This window comes from Hyperoodon ampullatus (assembly GCF_949752795.1).
Source record: "Hyperoodon ampullatus genome assembly, chromosome: 6".
Taxonomy (NCBI): Eukaryota; Metazoa; Chordata; class Mammalia; order Artiodactyla; family Ziphiidae; genus Hyperoodon; species Hyperoodon ampullatus.
The window spans coordinates 23,391,287-23,406,269 of record NC_136919.1 but is presented as its reverse complement, the minus strand read 5'-3'; positions in this window follow the sequence as shown (position 1 = coordinate 23,406,269).

Genomic DNA, 14,983 nt, shown 5'->3' with positions numbered 1-14,983 from the left:
AAAGAACTTAGAGCCTCAGAAAAGGCAGAATCCCACTCTCATAGTACCTGAGACATGTGGACCCGGTGTTGGAGTAATCTAGGCACTCTGTTGCTTAGAGTGATTTTCTTTTCTGTTGCTCTGAATAATTGGAGTAGAGAAGGGGGTCAACACCAGGTATTGGGTCTTCAGAGAGCAAGGTATCCAGTCCTTGCCAAAGAAACCCACATTCTGGTGGAGGAGACAGAAGTCTGCTGAAAAGGCTTAGAAACTATGACCAAACCTAGTAGAAATAAGCATCTCTAATACCCAGATTGTGGTCTTGAAATATTGCTTCCACTAAAAGAAACCAGAACAATAAGCTCAACTGATTTTTGACAAAAGTAGAAAAGCAATTCAGTGGAGAAAGGATAGCCCTTTCAACAAATGGTGCTGGAACAGTTGGACGACCACAGGTCCAAAAAAAATGAACTTCAAACTAAATCTTATACCTAAATCAAAAAGGATCATAGACTTAAACGTGAAGGGTAAAACTATAAAACTTTTAGGAAAAAAAAAAAAACCAAAACAGGGCTTCCCTGGTGGCGCAGTGGTTGAGAGTCCGCCTGCCGATGCAGGGCACGCGGGTTCGTGCTCCGGTCCGGGAGGATCCCACATGCCACGGAGTGGCTGGGCCCGTGAGCCATGGCTGCTGAGCCTGCGTGTTCGGAGCCGGTGCTCCACAGCGGGAGAGGCCACAGCAGTGAGAGGCCCGCATACTGAAAAAAAAAAAAAAAAAAAAAAAGGAGAAAGTATTTAGGATCTAGAGCTAGAGCTAGGTAAAGGGTTCTTGGACTTGACACTAAAAGCCCAATTTATCAAAGGAAAAGTGTAAAATTGTAGTGTGGTGCTGGCATAAGGATTGACAAATAGTTCAACGAAACAGAATAAATCACCCAGAAATAGATCCACTCTCCTGTCATTTGATTTTTGACAAGACACCAAAGCAAGCCAATAGGGAAAGGAGATTCTTTTTAACAAATGGTGCTGGAATAACTGGATATTCACATAAAAAAATTAACTTCAACCTCCACCTCATACCATAACAAAAATTAATTCATGATTGTATCATAGGTCAAAATGCAAAAGTTAAAACCACAAAGCTTTTAGAAGAAAATATAGGAGAATATCTTCATTGTGTGGGGATTTAACAAAGGCTTCTCAGGTAAAAGAAACCAATAATCATTTTTTTAAAAAAAGTATGTTCAGCTTCATCAAAATTAAAAACTTCTCATCAAAAGATACTATTAAGAAAGTGAAAAGACAAGCTACAGAGTAGAAGAAAATATTCACAGAACATTTATCTGGCAAAGGATATATAAAGAAGTCCTATAATTCAATAATAAAAAAGACAACCCCATTTTTTAAAAAATAGACAAAAGATTTGAACACTTCAAAAGAGATATATGAAAGGCCAATAAGCACATGAAAGTGTTCAACATCATTAGTCATGAGGGAAATGCAAATTAAAACCAAAATGAGATACCGATTTCGAAAAAGATACATGCACCCCTATGTTCATTGCAGCATTATTCACAATAGCCAAGACATGGAAGCAACCTAAGTGTCCATCAGCAGGTGAATGGATAAAGAAGTTGTGGTATATATATACAATGGAATATTTCTCAGCCAGAAAAGAGAATGAAATATTGCCATTTGCAACAACATGGAGGGACCTAGAGATTATCATACTGAGTGAAATAAGTCAGAGAAAGACAAATATTACATATCACTTATATGTGAAATCTAAAAATAATACAAATCAACTTATTTATAAAACAGAATCAGACTCACAGACATAGAAAACAAACTTACAGTTACCAAAGGGGAAAGGGGAAGGGGAGGGATAGATGTAGGAGCATGAGATTAACAGATACATGCCATTATATATACTATAGATAAACAACAAGGACCTACTGTATAGCACAGGGAACTATATTCAGTACTGTAATCTATAATGGAAAAGAATCTGAATCTGTAACACTATATTGTAAATCAACTGTAGTTCAATAAAAAAATTTTTTTAATGCGGTACCATTACATATCCACCAGAATGATACAAGACCAACAACAGTAAATGTTAGTGAAGTTGTGGAGCAATGGTGTTTCTTATACATTCATGGTGAGAGTGTAAAATGTTCTTTGGAAAAAGAACCCAGCAATTTCCCTTCTAAGCATTTACTCAAAAAAAATTAAAACATATGTCCACATATAGCACTTGTATAAGAATATTCACAGCAGCATTATTCATAATAGCACCAACTGGAAACAGTTTTGCTTTCTACCAATAGGAGGATCGATTTTTTAAAAAACTGTGATATATTAATATATAATGAACTACTACTCAACAATAAAAAGGGATGAGCTACTGATACATGCAGCAAAATGGATGAGTCTCCAAAATGTTCTTCTGAGTGAAAGAAGCCTTACACAAAAGAACACTTACTTCATGATTCCATTTATATGAAATTCTAGAACAGACAAAACTAATCTGTGGTAGAAAAATCACAACAGTGGTTGCCTCTTGAGATTGGGGTTAGGGATTGACTAAGAAAAATCATGAGTGAACTTTCTGGGGTGACAGTAATATTCTATATTGGTGGGGTTTGGATTAGATGTGTGAATGCATTTGTCAATATTCTGCAAATGTACACTGGTGCATCAACACTGTGGAATGCTACTCAGCATTCTAAAGTAGCAAACTAGTGACACACAGACTTGAATGCATCTCCAAGGAATAGTGCTGAGAGAAAAAAGCCAGTCCCATCCTTGCACACTGTAAGATTCCATTTACATGACATTTTTAAGTGACACAATTTTAGAATGGAGGACAGATTAATGGTTGTCAGGGATTATGGATGGGAAGAGGAGTCAGGAGGGTGGTAGGTGTGATTATAAAAGGGTAGTATGAGGGGTCCTTGTGGTGTTGGAACTGTTAGTGTCTTGACTATGGATAGTGGATACAGGAACCTACACAGGTGATAAAAATTGTACAGAATGTAATATAGACACACAAAAACGAGTATAAGTAAAACAGGAACTCTGAATGTCACTGTGCTGGTTGTGTTATTATGATGTAGTTTTGCAAAATGTTACCACTGCGGGTAACTGGGCAAAGCATACAAGAGATCTCTATTATTTCTTACAATTTCATACAGACCTACAATTATCTCAGTAAAAATTTCAATTTAAAATAAACACAAATTCTTTCTTAGAGAATTGTCTGATACCATGTCTGGGCAAGAAATGTAAAAAGTGAGCCAGGAACATCTTGAAGTACCACATAGCAAGGAAACGATCAAAGATTACTGAGGTTGTGCCAGAAGCACTGAGGAACTAAATCGAGGCCAAAGCTGGCTCAATTTGAGCTTCAGGAAGAATATCAAATTCAAAGACTTGAAAGCCATAAAATATGTTTAAATCCATGTGTTTATAATAATAGTTTAAACACACACACACATGCACACACAAACCCAAACTGATTACCTTCAAAGTGTAACGGGACAAATTCATCATCTTGAAACCTGGGAAATGAAAGAGTCAAGCTGGCCTTTCCTAAGTGGACTGTACCTCTGGGTAACCAAATGATGGATGAAGAGAAGACTCTCCTATTTGCTGAAATATCAAAACCAGATGATCCAGTTGGAGTTTCACCGTCTTTTTACCTCCAGGGAAATGAATGGGTCTAGGCACTGGGCGTTAGTGGGCACTGACATCAAAAAAGTGACAGCCAGACTTGTGGACATCTCCTGATAAAAAGATACACACCACTTGTAGACTTGCTAAAGGGATGGAACCTGAGTCTAGTCTAGCCCCTGATCCAGCTGCCAATACGCAGGAGATCAGCTGACAGGGCAAAAAAGTGAACTCTCCCATGAGAACATATGCGGTTGGCAAAGTCCAGACTGAGAAACTTCGGTCAAATGGTTCAAGTTCTTCAACAGATATGTAGTAAAGAAGAGAAAAGGATGGAAGGGGAACCTGTAGATGGAATGAGAATCAAACACTTATCAAGCTAAAAACCTAAGGACAAAACTAAAACTATACTATCTAAGGATGCATGCTTAGGTGATAAAACCACAAAGAAACCTAAGGAAGGGATTACTACAGAGTCAGGAGGAACATGTTTACTTTGGGGGGCAGGATTGGGATGGGGCACATGGAGAGGCTTCTGGAGGCTTCTGGCTGGCAAAATTGTTTTTTGACCCAGGAGGTGGTTAACAGGATGTTTGCCTTATAAATCAATTTGCTAACCTACACATTTGCTTTGTGTCCTCTGTCTTGTTTTACATTTTTAAAGAGGCTGTGTGATAGAGCTGTTCTCAGGTTGCCATTGGAAGCCAGAGAGGCACTTCATATCTAAGGAGAGGATGAGGAAAGGCCCTCTGTAGAGATATTACTGGGAGAGTGAGGGTAGGGTGGGAAGAATGTCAGGGATGAGGCCAGAGAAATAAACAAGCTCATGACCTGTCTTCTGTACTAGACTTTATCCTAGAAGCCATGGGGGGCCACTGAGGAATTTCACACTAAGCGACCAGACCAGATTCATATTTTAGAAAGATTCCTCTGGCAGCTGAATGTCAGATGGATTGGATGGAGGCAGGAGTGGTTCCAGGGAGACCGGTTAAGACTCTACTGTAGTAATCCAGTCTAAAGATGGTGAAGCCAGAAATAACACAGTGACAGAGAGGGTAGAGAGCAAAGACTAATTTGAGAGTACTTAAGGAGGCAGAAACATAGGGCTTGAGAGGCTATCTGGGAGAGAGAGGGAGGGAAGGAGACAAAAGAGAAATTAAGGAGGTTTCCCTAAATTCAGGACAAAGTTTACACACAATAAAATGCACAGAATGGAAGCATACAGTCCAGTGAGGTTTTTTACATGTATGCACCTATATAACTCACATACCAGTGAAGCTATAAAGCTTTTCCTTTACTCCCAAAGTTTCATCTTGACCCCCGCAAGTCAATCCCTACCCCACTGGCAAGCACTGTTCTGATTTTTATCACCATAGATGATTTTATCTGTTTTTGAACTTCACCTAAATGGAATCATACAATATGTAGTCTTTTGTGACTAATTTCTTTTGCCTAGCACATTCTTTTTGCAATTCATCCGTGTTGTGTGTTATCAGCAGTTCATCCCTTTTTATTACTGAATAGTACTCCATTGTACGAATACACCATTATTTGTTTATCCATTCTTCTGTTGATGGACATTTGGGTTGTTTCTAGTTTTCTGTTTGTTTTACTATTAGGAATAAAGCTGCTGTAAACATTCTTATATCAGTCCTTTCGTAGATACACATTTTCACTTATCTTGGGTAAATATCTAGGAGTGGAATTTCTAGGTCACAGGATAGGTATGTGGTTTTTTGGTTTGTTTGCTTTTTTAATATTTATTTATTTTTTTTTTGGCTGTGTTGGGTCTTAGTTGCGGCACACAGGATCTTTTGTTGTGGTGCCCGGGCTCTTTGTTGCGGTGCATGGGCTTCTCTCCAGTTGTGGCTTGCAGGCTCCAGAGCGCATGGGCCCTGTAGTTGTGGTGCGCAGGCTTAGTTGCCCCACGGCATGTGGGATCTTAGTTCCCCCACCAGGGGTCGAACCTGTGTCCCCTGCATTGCAAGAAGGATTCTTAACCACTGGACCACCAGGGAAGTCCTGGGATAGGTATATGTTTTAACTGCAGAAGAAATTGCCAATTTCCTAAAGTGCTTCTAGTATTTAATACTCCTACCAACAATGTATGAGAATTCTGGTTACTTCACATCTTTGATGCTTTCAGTGTTCTTAATTTTAGCCATTTTAGTGTGTGTGAAACACATTTATCTCATCATGGTTTTAATACAAATTGAGTAATAATGAATACTAATGATGTTGAGCATCTCTTCATGAGTTTATCGGCTGTTCATTTTTCTTTTTGAAGTTTCTGTTCAGATCTTTGCCTGTTTTTTATTGGGTTTTGTTATTACTGAGTTGTAGGATTTCTTAATATATCCTGGATTCAAGCCCTTAGTCCTGTATATGTTGTATTGCAAATATTTTTCCCTGTTCTATCATTCTCTTTTCCTAATGATGTCTTTTGATAAACAGAAAATTTTAATTTTGATAGACCAATTTACTAGGTTTTTTAAAATGATTAATGCCTTTTGTGTTCTCAGAAATCTTTGCCTACCCCAAGGTTGCAAATGTATTTTCCTATATTTTCTTCTAGGAGCATTATAGATTTAGTTTTTATGTGTATGTCTATAATCAATCTTGAGTTACTTTTTCATGTGTGGTGTGAGGTATGAGGCAAAAGTTCTTTTTTTTTTTTTTTTTTTTTTCCGGTACGCGGGCCTCTCACTGCTGTGGCCTCTCCCGTTGCGGGGCACAGGCTCCGGACGCGCAGGCCCAGCGGCCATGGCTCACGGGCCCAGCCGCTCCGCAGCACGCGGGGTCTTCCCGGACCGGGGCACGAACCCGTGTCCCGTGCATTGGCAGACGGACTCTCAACCACTGCGCCACCAGGGAAGCCCAAAAGTTCTTTTTTTTTTCCATACGGATATCATTTTTCCAGCACCATTTGATGAAAAGACTTTTCTCCATCCACTGAATTGCATTTATGTTTTGTCAGAAATCAGTTGACCAGTATATGTGCACATCTATTTCTGGACTCTCTAGTTTTCTTTTTTTTTTTTAGTTTCATTTTTATTTTGTATTGGAGTATAGTTGATTTACAGTGTTGCATTAGTTTCAGGTGTACAGCAAAGTGATTCAGTTATACATATGCATATGTCCGTTCTTTGTCAGATTCTTTTCCCATATAGGTTATTACAGGATATTGAGTCGAGTTCCCAGTGCTATTCAGCAGGTCCTTGCTGATTATCAATTTTGTATATAGTAATGTGTATATACAGAATATATATATACATTTATCCCTCCCCCCCGCCACCTTTCCCCTTTGGTAACCATAAGTTTGTTTCTGAAGTCTGTGAGTCTTTCTGTTTTGTAAATAAGTTTATTTGTATCATTTTTTTTAGATTCCACATATAAGTGATATATAAATGATATATTCCACATATAAGTGATATATAAGTGATGTCATATGATATTTGTCTTTCTCTGTCTGACTTACTTCACTTAGTGTGATAATCTCTAGGTCCATCCATATTGCTGCAAATGGCATTATTTCATTCTTTTTTATGGCCAAGTAATATTCCATTGTATATATGTACCACATCTTCATTATCTGTTCCTCTGTCGATGGACTTTTAGGTTGCTTCCATGTCTTGGCTATTGTAAATAGTGCTGCAGTGAACATTGGGGTGCATGTATCTTTTTGAATTATGATTTTCTCTAGATATATGCCCAGGAGTGGGCTTGCTGGATTATATGGTAGTTCTATTTTTAGTTTTTTAAGGAACCCCCATACTCTTCTTCATAGCGGTTGTACCAGTTTACATTCGCACCAACAGTGTAAGAGGGTTTGCTTTTCTCCACACACTTTCCAGCACTTATTGTTTGTAGACTGTTCAGTGATGGTCAGTGATGGCCATTCTGACCAGTGCGAGGTGCTACCTCATTGTAGTTTTGATTTGTATTTCTCTAATAATTAACAATGTTGAATATCTTTTCATGTGCTTTTTGGCCATCTGTATGTCCTCTTTGGAGAAATGTCCATTGAGGTCTTCTGCCTATTTTTTGATTTGTTTTTTTTTATATTGAGCTTCCTGAGAAGTTTGTATATTTTGGAGATTAATCCCTTGTTGGTTGCATCATTTACAAATATTTTCTCCCATTCTGTGGGTTGTCTTTTCATTTTGTTTATGGTTTCCTTTGCTGTGCAAAGCTTTAAAGTTTAATTAGGTCCCATTTGTTTGTTTTTATATTCATTACTCTAGAAGGTGGATCCAAAAAGATATTGCTGCAATTTACATCAAAGAGTGTTCGGCCTATGTTTTCCTCTAAGAGTTTCATAGTATCTACTCTTACATTTAGGTCTTTAATCCATTTTGAGTTTGTTTTTCTGTGTGGTGTTAGAGAATGTTGTAATTTCATTCTTTTACATGTAGCTGTCCAGTTTTCCCAGCACCACTTATTGAAGAGGCTGTCTTTTCTCCATTGTCGTAGATTAATTGACCATAGGTGCATGAGTTTATTTCTGGGCTTTTTATACTGTTCCATTGATCTATATTTCTGTTTTTGTGCCAGTACTATACTGTCTTGATTACTGTAGCCTTGTAGTATAGTCTGAAGTCAGGGAACCTGATTCCTCCAGCTCCATTTTTCTTTCTTAGGATTGCTTTGGCTATTTGGGGTCTTTTGTGTTTCCATACAAATTAAAAAATTTTTTGTTCTGTGAAAAATTTTTTAGTTCTGTGAAAAATGCCATTGGTAATTTGATAGGGATTGCATTGAATCTGTAGATTGCCTTGGGTAGTAGAGTCATTTTGACAATATTGATTCTTCCAATCCAAGAACATGGTATATCTTTCCATCTGTTTGTGTCATCTTTGAATTCTTTCATCAGCATCTTACAGTATTCAGAGTACAGGTCTTTTGCCTCCTTAGGTAGGTTTATTCCTAGGTATTTTATTCTTTTTGATGCAGTGGTAAATAAGATTGTTTCCTTAATTTCTCTTTCTGATCTTTTGTTGTCAGTGTATAGAAACGCAAGAGATTTCTGTGCATTAGTTTTGTATCCTGCAACTTTACAGAATTTATTGATGAGCTCTAGTAGTTTTCTGGTAACATATTTAGGATTTTCTATGTATAGTATCTGCAAACAGTGACCCTTTTACTTCTTCTTTTCCAATTTGGATTCCTTTTATTTCTTTTTCTTCTCTGATTGCCATGGCTAGGATTTCCGGAACTATCTTGAATAAAATTGGCAAGAGTGTACATCCTTACCTTGTTCCTGATCTTAGAGGAAATACTTTCAGCTTTTCACTGTTGAGTACCATGTTAGCTGTGGGTTTGTTGTAGATGGCCTTTGTCATGTTGAGGTACGTTCCCTCTATACCCACTCTCTGGAGAGATTTTATCATAAATCAGTGTTGAATTTTATCGAAAGCTTTTTCTGCATCTATTGAGATGATCATATGGTTTTTATTCTTCAATTTGCTAATGTGGTGTATCACACTGATTGATTTGCAGATATTGAAAAATCCTTGCACCCCTGGGATAAATCCCACTTGATCATGGTATATGATCCTTTTAATGTATTGTTGAATTTGGTTTGCTAGTATTTTGTTAAAGATTTTTGCATCTATGTTCATCAGTGATATTGGCCTGTAATTTTCTTTTTTTGTGCTGTCTTTGTCTGGTTTTGGTATCTGAGTGATAGTGGCCTCGTAGAATGAGTTTGGGAGTGTTCCTTCCTCTGCAGTTTTTTGGAATAGTTCCAGAAGGATAGCTGTTAACTCTTCTCTAAATGTTTGATAGACTTCACCTGTGAAGACATCTGGTCCTGGACTTCTGTTTGTTGGAAGTTTTTTAATCACAGTTTCAATATCAGTACTTGTGATTGGTCTCTTCATATTTTCTATTTCTTCCTGGTTCATTCTTGGAAGATTGTACCTTTCTAAGAATTTGTCCATTTCTTCCAGGTTGTCCATTTTATTGGCATATAGTTGCTTGTAGTAGTCTCTTATGATCCTTTGTATTTCTGTGGTGTTGGTTGTCATTCTAGTGTTATTGATTTGAGCTCTCTACCTTTTTTTCTTGATGAGTCTAGCTAAAGGTTTATTAATATTGCTTATCTTTTCAAAGAACCAGCTTGATCTTTTCTATTGTTTTCTTCACCTCTATTTCATTTATTTCTGCTCTGATCTTTATGGTTTCTTTCCTTCTACTAACTTTGGGTTTTGTTTGTTATTCTTTCTCTAGTTACTTTAGGTGTAAGGTTAGGTTGTTTGAGATTTTTCTTGTTTCCTGAGGAAGATTGTGTTGCTGTAACCTTCCCTATTTGAACTGCTTTTGCTGCGTCCCGTAGGTTTTGCATTGTTGTGTTTTCGTTTTCATATGTCTCTAGGTATTTTTTTATTTCCTCCTTGATTTCTTCAGTGATCCATTGGTTGTTTAGTAACATATTGCTTAGCCTCCATGTGTTTGCTTTTTTTTTTTTTTTTACTGTTTTTTTCTTGTAGTTGATTTCTAATCTCATAGCATTGTGATCGGAAAAGATGTTTGATATGATTTCAGTTTTCTTAAATTTACTAAGGCTTGCTTTATGGCCCAGCATGTGATCTATCCTGGAGAATGTTCTGTGTGCACTTAAGTAGAATGTGTATCCTGCTGCTTTCGGATGGAATGTTCTGTAAATATCAATTAAGTCCATGTGATCTAATGTGTCATTTAAGGCCTGTCTTTCCTTATTGATTTTCTTTCTGGATGCTCTGTCCATTGATGTAAGTGGGGTGTTAAAGTCCCCTACTATTATTGTGTTACTGTCAGTTTCTCCTTTTATGGCTGTTAGCATTTGCCTTATATGTTGAGGTCCCCCTATGTTGGGTGCATATATATTTACAGTTATATCTTCTTGGATTGATCCCTTGATCATTATGTAACCTCCTTCTTTGTCTGTTGTAACAGCCTTTATTTTAAAGTCTGTTTTGTCTGACATGAGTATTGCTACTCCAGCTTTCTTTTAAGTTCCATTTGCATGGAATACCATTTTCCATCCCCTCACTTTGTTTGTGTCCCAATATCTGGAGTGGGTCTCTTGTAGACAGCATATATATGGGTCTTGTTTTTGTATCCATTCAGCCAGTCTGTGTCTCTTGGTTAGAGCATTTAATCCATTTACATTTAAGGTAATCATCAATATGTATGTTCTTATTGCCATTTTGATAATTGTTTGGGATTTGTTTTTGTGGGTCTTTTTTCTTCCCTTCCTCTTTTGTTCTCTTGTGATTTGATGACTATCTTTAGTGTTGTGTTTGGATTGCTTTCTTTTGTGTGTGTATCTATTGTAGATTTTTGGTTTGCGGTTACCATGGTTTTGGTATAGCAGTCTATGTATATGCATGATTGTTTTAGGTTGCTGATCTCTTAATTTCAATTGTGTTTCAAATATCCTTCATTTGTATTCTCCTCCTCTCACAATTACTGGTTTAAGTATCATATTTGTGTGTAGATGATTTCCTACCTTAACTGTATGTTTTCCTTTACTGGTGAGCTTTTCCATTCATAATTTTCTTGTTTCTAGCTGTGGCCTTTTCTTTTCCATCTAGAGAAGTTCCTTTAGCATTTGTTGTAAAGCTGGTCTGGTGGTGCTGAATTCTCTTAGCTTTTGCTTGTCTGTAAAGCTTTTGATTTCTCCCTAGAATCTGAATGGGAGCCTTGCTGGGTAGAGTATTCTTGGTTGTAGGTTTTCCCCTTTCATCACTTTCAATATATCATGCCACTCCCTCTGGCCTGCAGAGTTTCTGCTGAAAAATCAGCTGATAACCTTATGGGGATTCCCTTGTATGTTATTCGTTGCTTTTTCTCTTGTTGCTTTTAATATTTTCTCTTTGTCTTTAATTTTTGTCAGTTGGAATAGTATGTATCTTGGCATGTTCCTCCTTGGGTTTATCCCCTATGGGATTCTCTGTGCATCCTGGACTTGAGTGTTTCCTTTCCCATGTTAAAGAAGTTTTCAACTATTATGTTTTCAGATATTTTCTCAGGCCCTTTCTCTCTCTCTTCTCCTTCTGGGATCCCTATAATGTGAATGTTGGTGCATTTAATGTTGTCCCAGAGGTCTCTCAGACTGTCCTCATTTCTTTTCATTCTTTTTTCTTTATTCTGTTCTGCAGCAGTGATTTCCACCAGTCTGTCTTCCAGCTCACTTATTTGTTCTTCTGCCTCATTTATTCTGCTATTGATTCCCTCTACTGTATTTTTCATTTCAGTTATTATATTGTTCATCTCTGTTCTTTAAATCTTCTAACTCTTTGTTAAACATTTCATGTATCTTCTCAATCTGTGCCTCCATTCTTTTTCCGAGATCTTGGATCACCTCTACTATCATTACTCTGAATTCTTTTTCTGGCAGATTGCCTATCTCCACTTCACTTAGTTGTCCTTCTGGGGTTTTATCTTGTTCCTTCGTCTGGGACATATTCCTCTGCCATCTCGTTTTGTCTAACTTTCTGTGTTTGTGGACTCCATTCCTCAGGCTGCAGAATTGTAGCTCCTCTTGCTTCTGGTGTCTGCGGGTCCAAGGGCTTGTGCTGGCTTCCTGGTGGGAGGGACTGGTGCCTGCCCACTGGTGGGTGGAACTGGGTCTTAGGACTCTCTAGTTTTCTTATGCCAACATCACAGTATCTTGTAGCTGACATGTTGAGGGAGTCTAGATTATGTTGTCTTTTTTTTTTTTTAGATTTCATTCTAGCAGGCATAAGTTACTGGCAGAACCCTTTGATCCTATGAAGCTTGACTTTATTCTTCTGATTTGAATTTATTCCCATGGCACATCCTTTCTGAGTCTCAGTATGAATGCTCCATATTCTGGGTGGAATTCCATGATCTCCCAGCTCTGCCTGATCTCTAGTATCACCACTTACCCCAGAGAAAGCAATTTCTACTAGGTCTGTGGAAGTCCCACCCTGTACACGAGTGGTCCAGCTTTCAGCCAAGAAACTGCCCGCCAAACCCACCCCCACTCTGTGTCGCTCACTCCCTCTGGATACCCTGCCTCGCAGATTTCAGCCACTTCAGCCCAGAACTCAAATCTGCCAGCTCAGTAGACTATCATTCTGCCTGGGCTCCATCTCCCTACCCCACAATGAGAAGGTGCCCCAAGATGACAGCTGGAGCAGTCATGCACTTTCCTCCTGTTTCCTTGCTCTCTAAGATCACAGTCCTGTATGGCTTGCTATTCAGTGCCTGAGAGCATGTATTCTGTTGCCTCATTTGTGGCAGGCAGGAGAATCCAGTTCTAGGAATTCTGTCATGGCCTGAATTGGAAGGTGAGGTTCCATTTTGGATACGATGCTGAGTTTTTAGTGTCTGTGGAACATTCAGGTAGAAACGTCTGGCCAGCAATTGGGTGTTCATGTATGGAGCTTGAAAGAGACAGCTGGGGCTGGAAATTCAGATTTTGAGGTCCTGAATTTACACTGGTAGTTGAAATCAAGGGAATGAATGTGATCACTTAGCTAGAGAATGGTTAGAGAAGGGATAGAAGAACATTCTTCTCCTTAAAAGGCTGGGAAGGTGTGGCTAAAGAAGGGATGAGGCACAGGAGACACAGGTGTCACAGAAACCACCATGAGTAAAATTGCGTTTGCCTGGGGAAGTTGCAGTATCAGGAGCCCAGCCTTTCTTTCCTCTCTACATCATGCTTACCAGTCCAGAGCCAGCTCTTCTCCAGTGCTACTGAGAGCTTCGTAAAGTCCCACTGGGTGATCATGATGGAAGAACCTGCATACCTGGGCTCTGATACTAATCTGTAGAGTTAAAGCCATACCTGTCTGGAGGAGGCTCAGAATTTCTATCAGATGTAATCACACATCTGTGTTTTTAGCCTTCTTGGGGCTAATGGCTGACAAGTTTGATCATCATTTTTATAAAATTGAGGGGGAAACTAAGGCCCTGGAGAGGTGGACAACTTGATTATTAAAGTCAGTGATGGAGTTGGCCCTGTTTCCAGTTTTAGTTTCTAGTTGTCTAGAGACCTTACAGGGTTCAGACTTGGAAGTTGCTCTAGGTCATCTAATTCAGCCGCCTTGTTTTTTAGGTGGGGAAACTGACACTGATAAATGAGAGAGCTTAAACTAGGTGTAAACAACAGAAATGCAGTGAAGCCAGCTTAGGCAAAAAGGAGAATTTGCTAGAAGAGTACAGAGGTAGCTGAAGGGATTCAAAAGGCAAGGATGGAGCTGAGCTTTGAGAGTAGACTGGAGCTGTGACCTGCAGTGCTGGAGAAACACTGGGATGCCCCTTGTCTCTGCCCTTTTCTCTGCTTTTTTCTATGTCTCTCATTCATCCTCCGCTCAATGCAGACCAGCTTCTTCTGCTTCCACCCTCCCCTGCCCCCAGAGAAAATGATCACCAACAACTATTCCTGAGTTTATAGCTTAGGAAACAAGCCATTCATTCCCCTCCATTCAGGAAAGAAGTCCATCTGATTCTAGAATTGCAACTCACATTCCCCTAAAGATCTCAGTGGCCCAGTGGAGCCATCCAGAGTCCAGTCATTTGCAGCCAGGGTTCTGGGTAGTGTTATTCCACACACATGGCTGTGGAAAGCCCTACCTCTATAAGCAAGTGGTGTAAACTGTTGGTCGGGGGAGAGATATTTTCCAAAAAAAAATCATGGGAGCAGATGGTTGGGCAGCTAGCCCAGTAGATGCTTGGGACACTAGGGTTACATCAGTAACCAGTGGCAGAGCCAGGACCAGAAACCTCAGCAGCAGTTTTCCTGAGGTTGCCGCCCATGAGGATTTGATCCGTGATGAGTAGAGACAGCTCTAGGACAGTAACAGCCAAAGGTGGGTTCCCTCTGTATTAGTCCAAACTCTTAGCTACAAGTTACAGAAATTGAAATCAAACCAGCTTAAGCAGAAAGAATTTATTAGAAGGCCATTGAGGTACCTCACAGACTTGAAGGAAAACTGAAGATTCCAGGGCATCTTCAGGAATCTGGAATCATACCACCAGGACACATACACACATACTCACTATGTTTCTTTCACTTTTTCAATTTTCATCTTTCATCTCCTCATTTCTCCTTGGCTTTGGTAACACAAGGTTTTATCCATAAGGTAGGAAACGTGGCTGCCAGCAGTTCCAAGGTCATATCTTTATAGTGTCTTTAAGAGAAAAGAAAGTTTTCCCTGCTGATTGCAGGTAGAAAAATCCCAGGGAAGGATTCTGACTCAGTGGGTGGAGTCCTGTGATTGGCTGGGCCTAGGTGCCTGTTCACCCCTGGGGTCAGAAGGCAGGGGATATTTTAAGAAGGGGGACTGTAAGCAGCGTAGACAAAAACCTCTTTTGT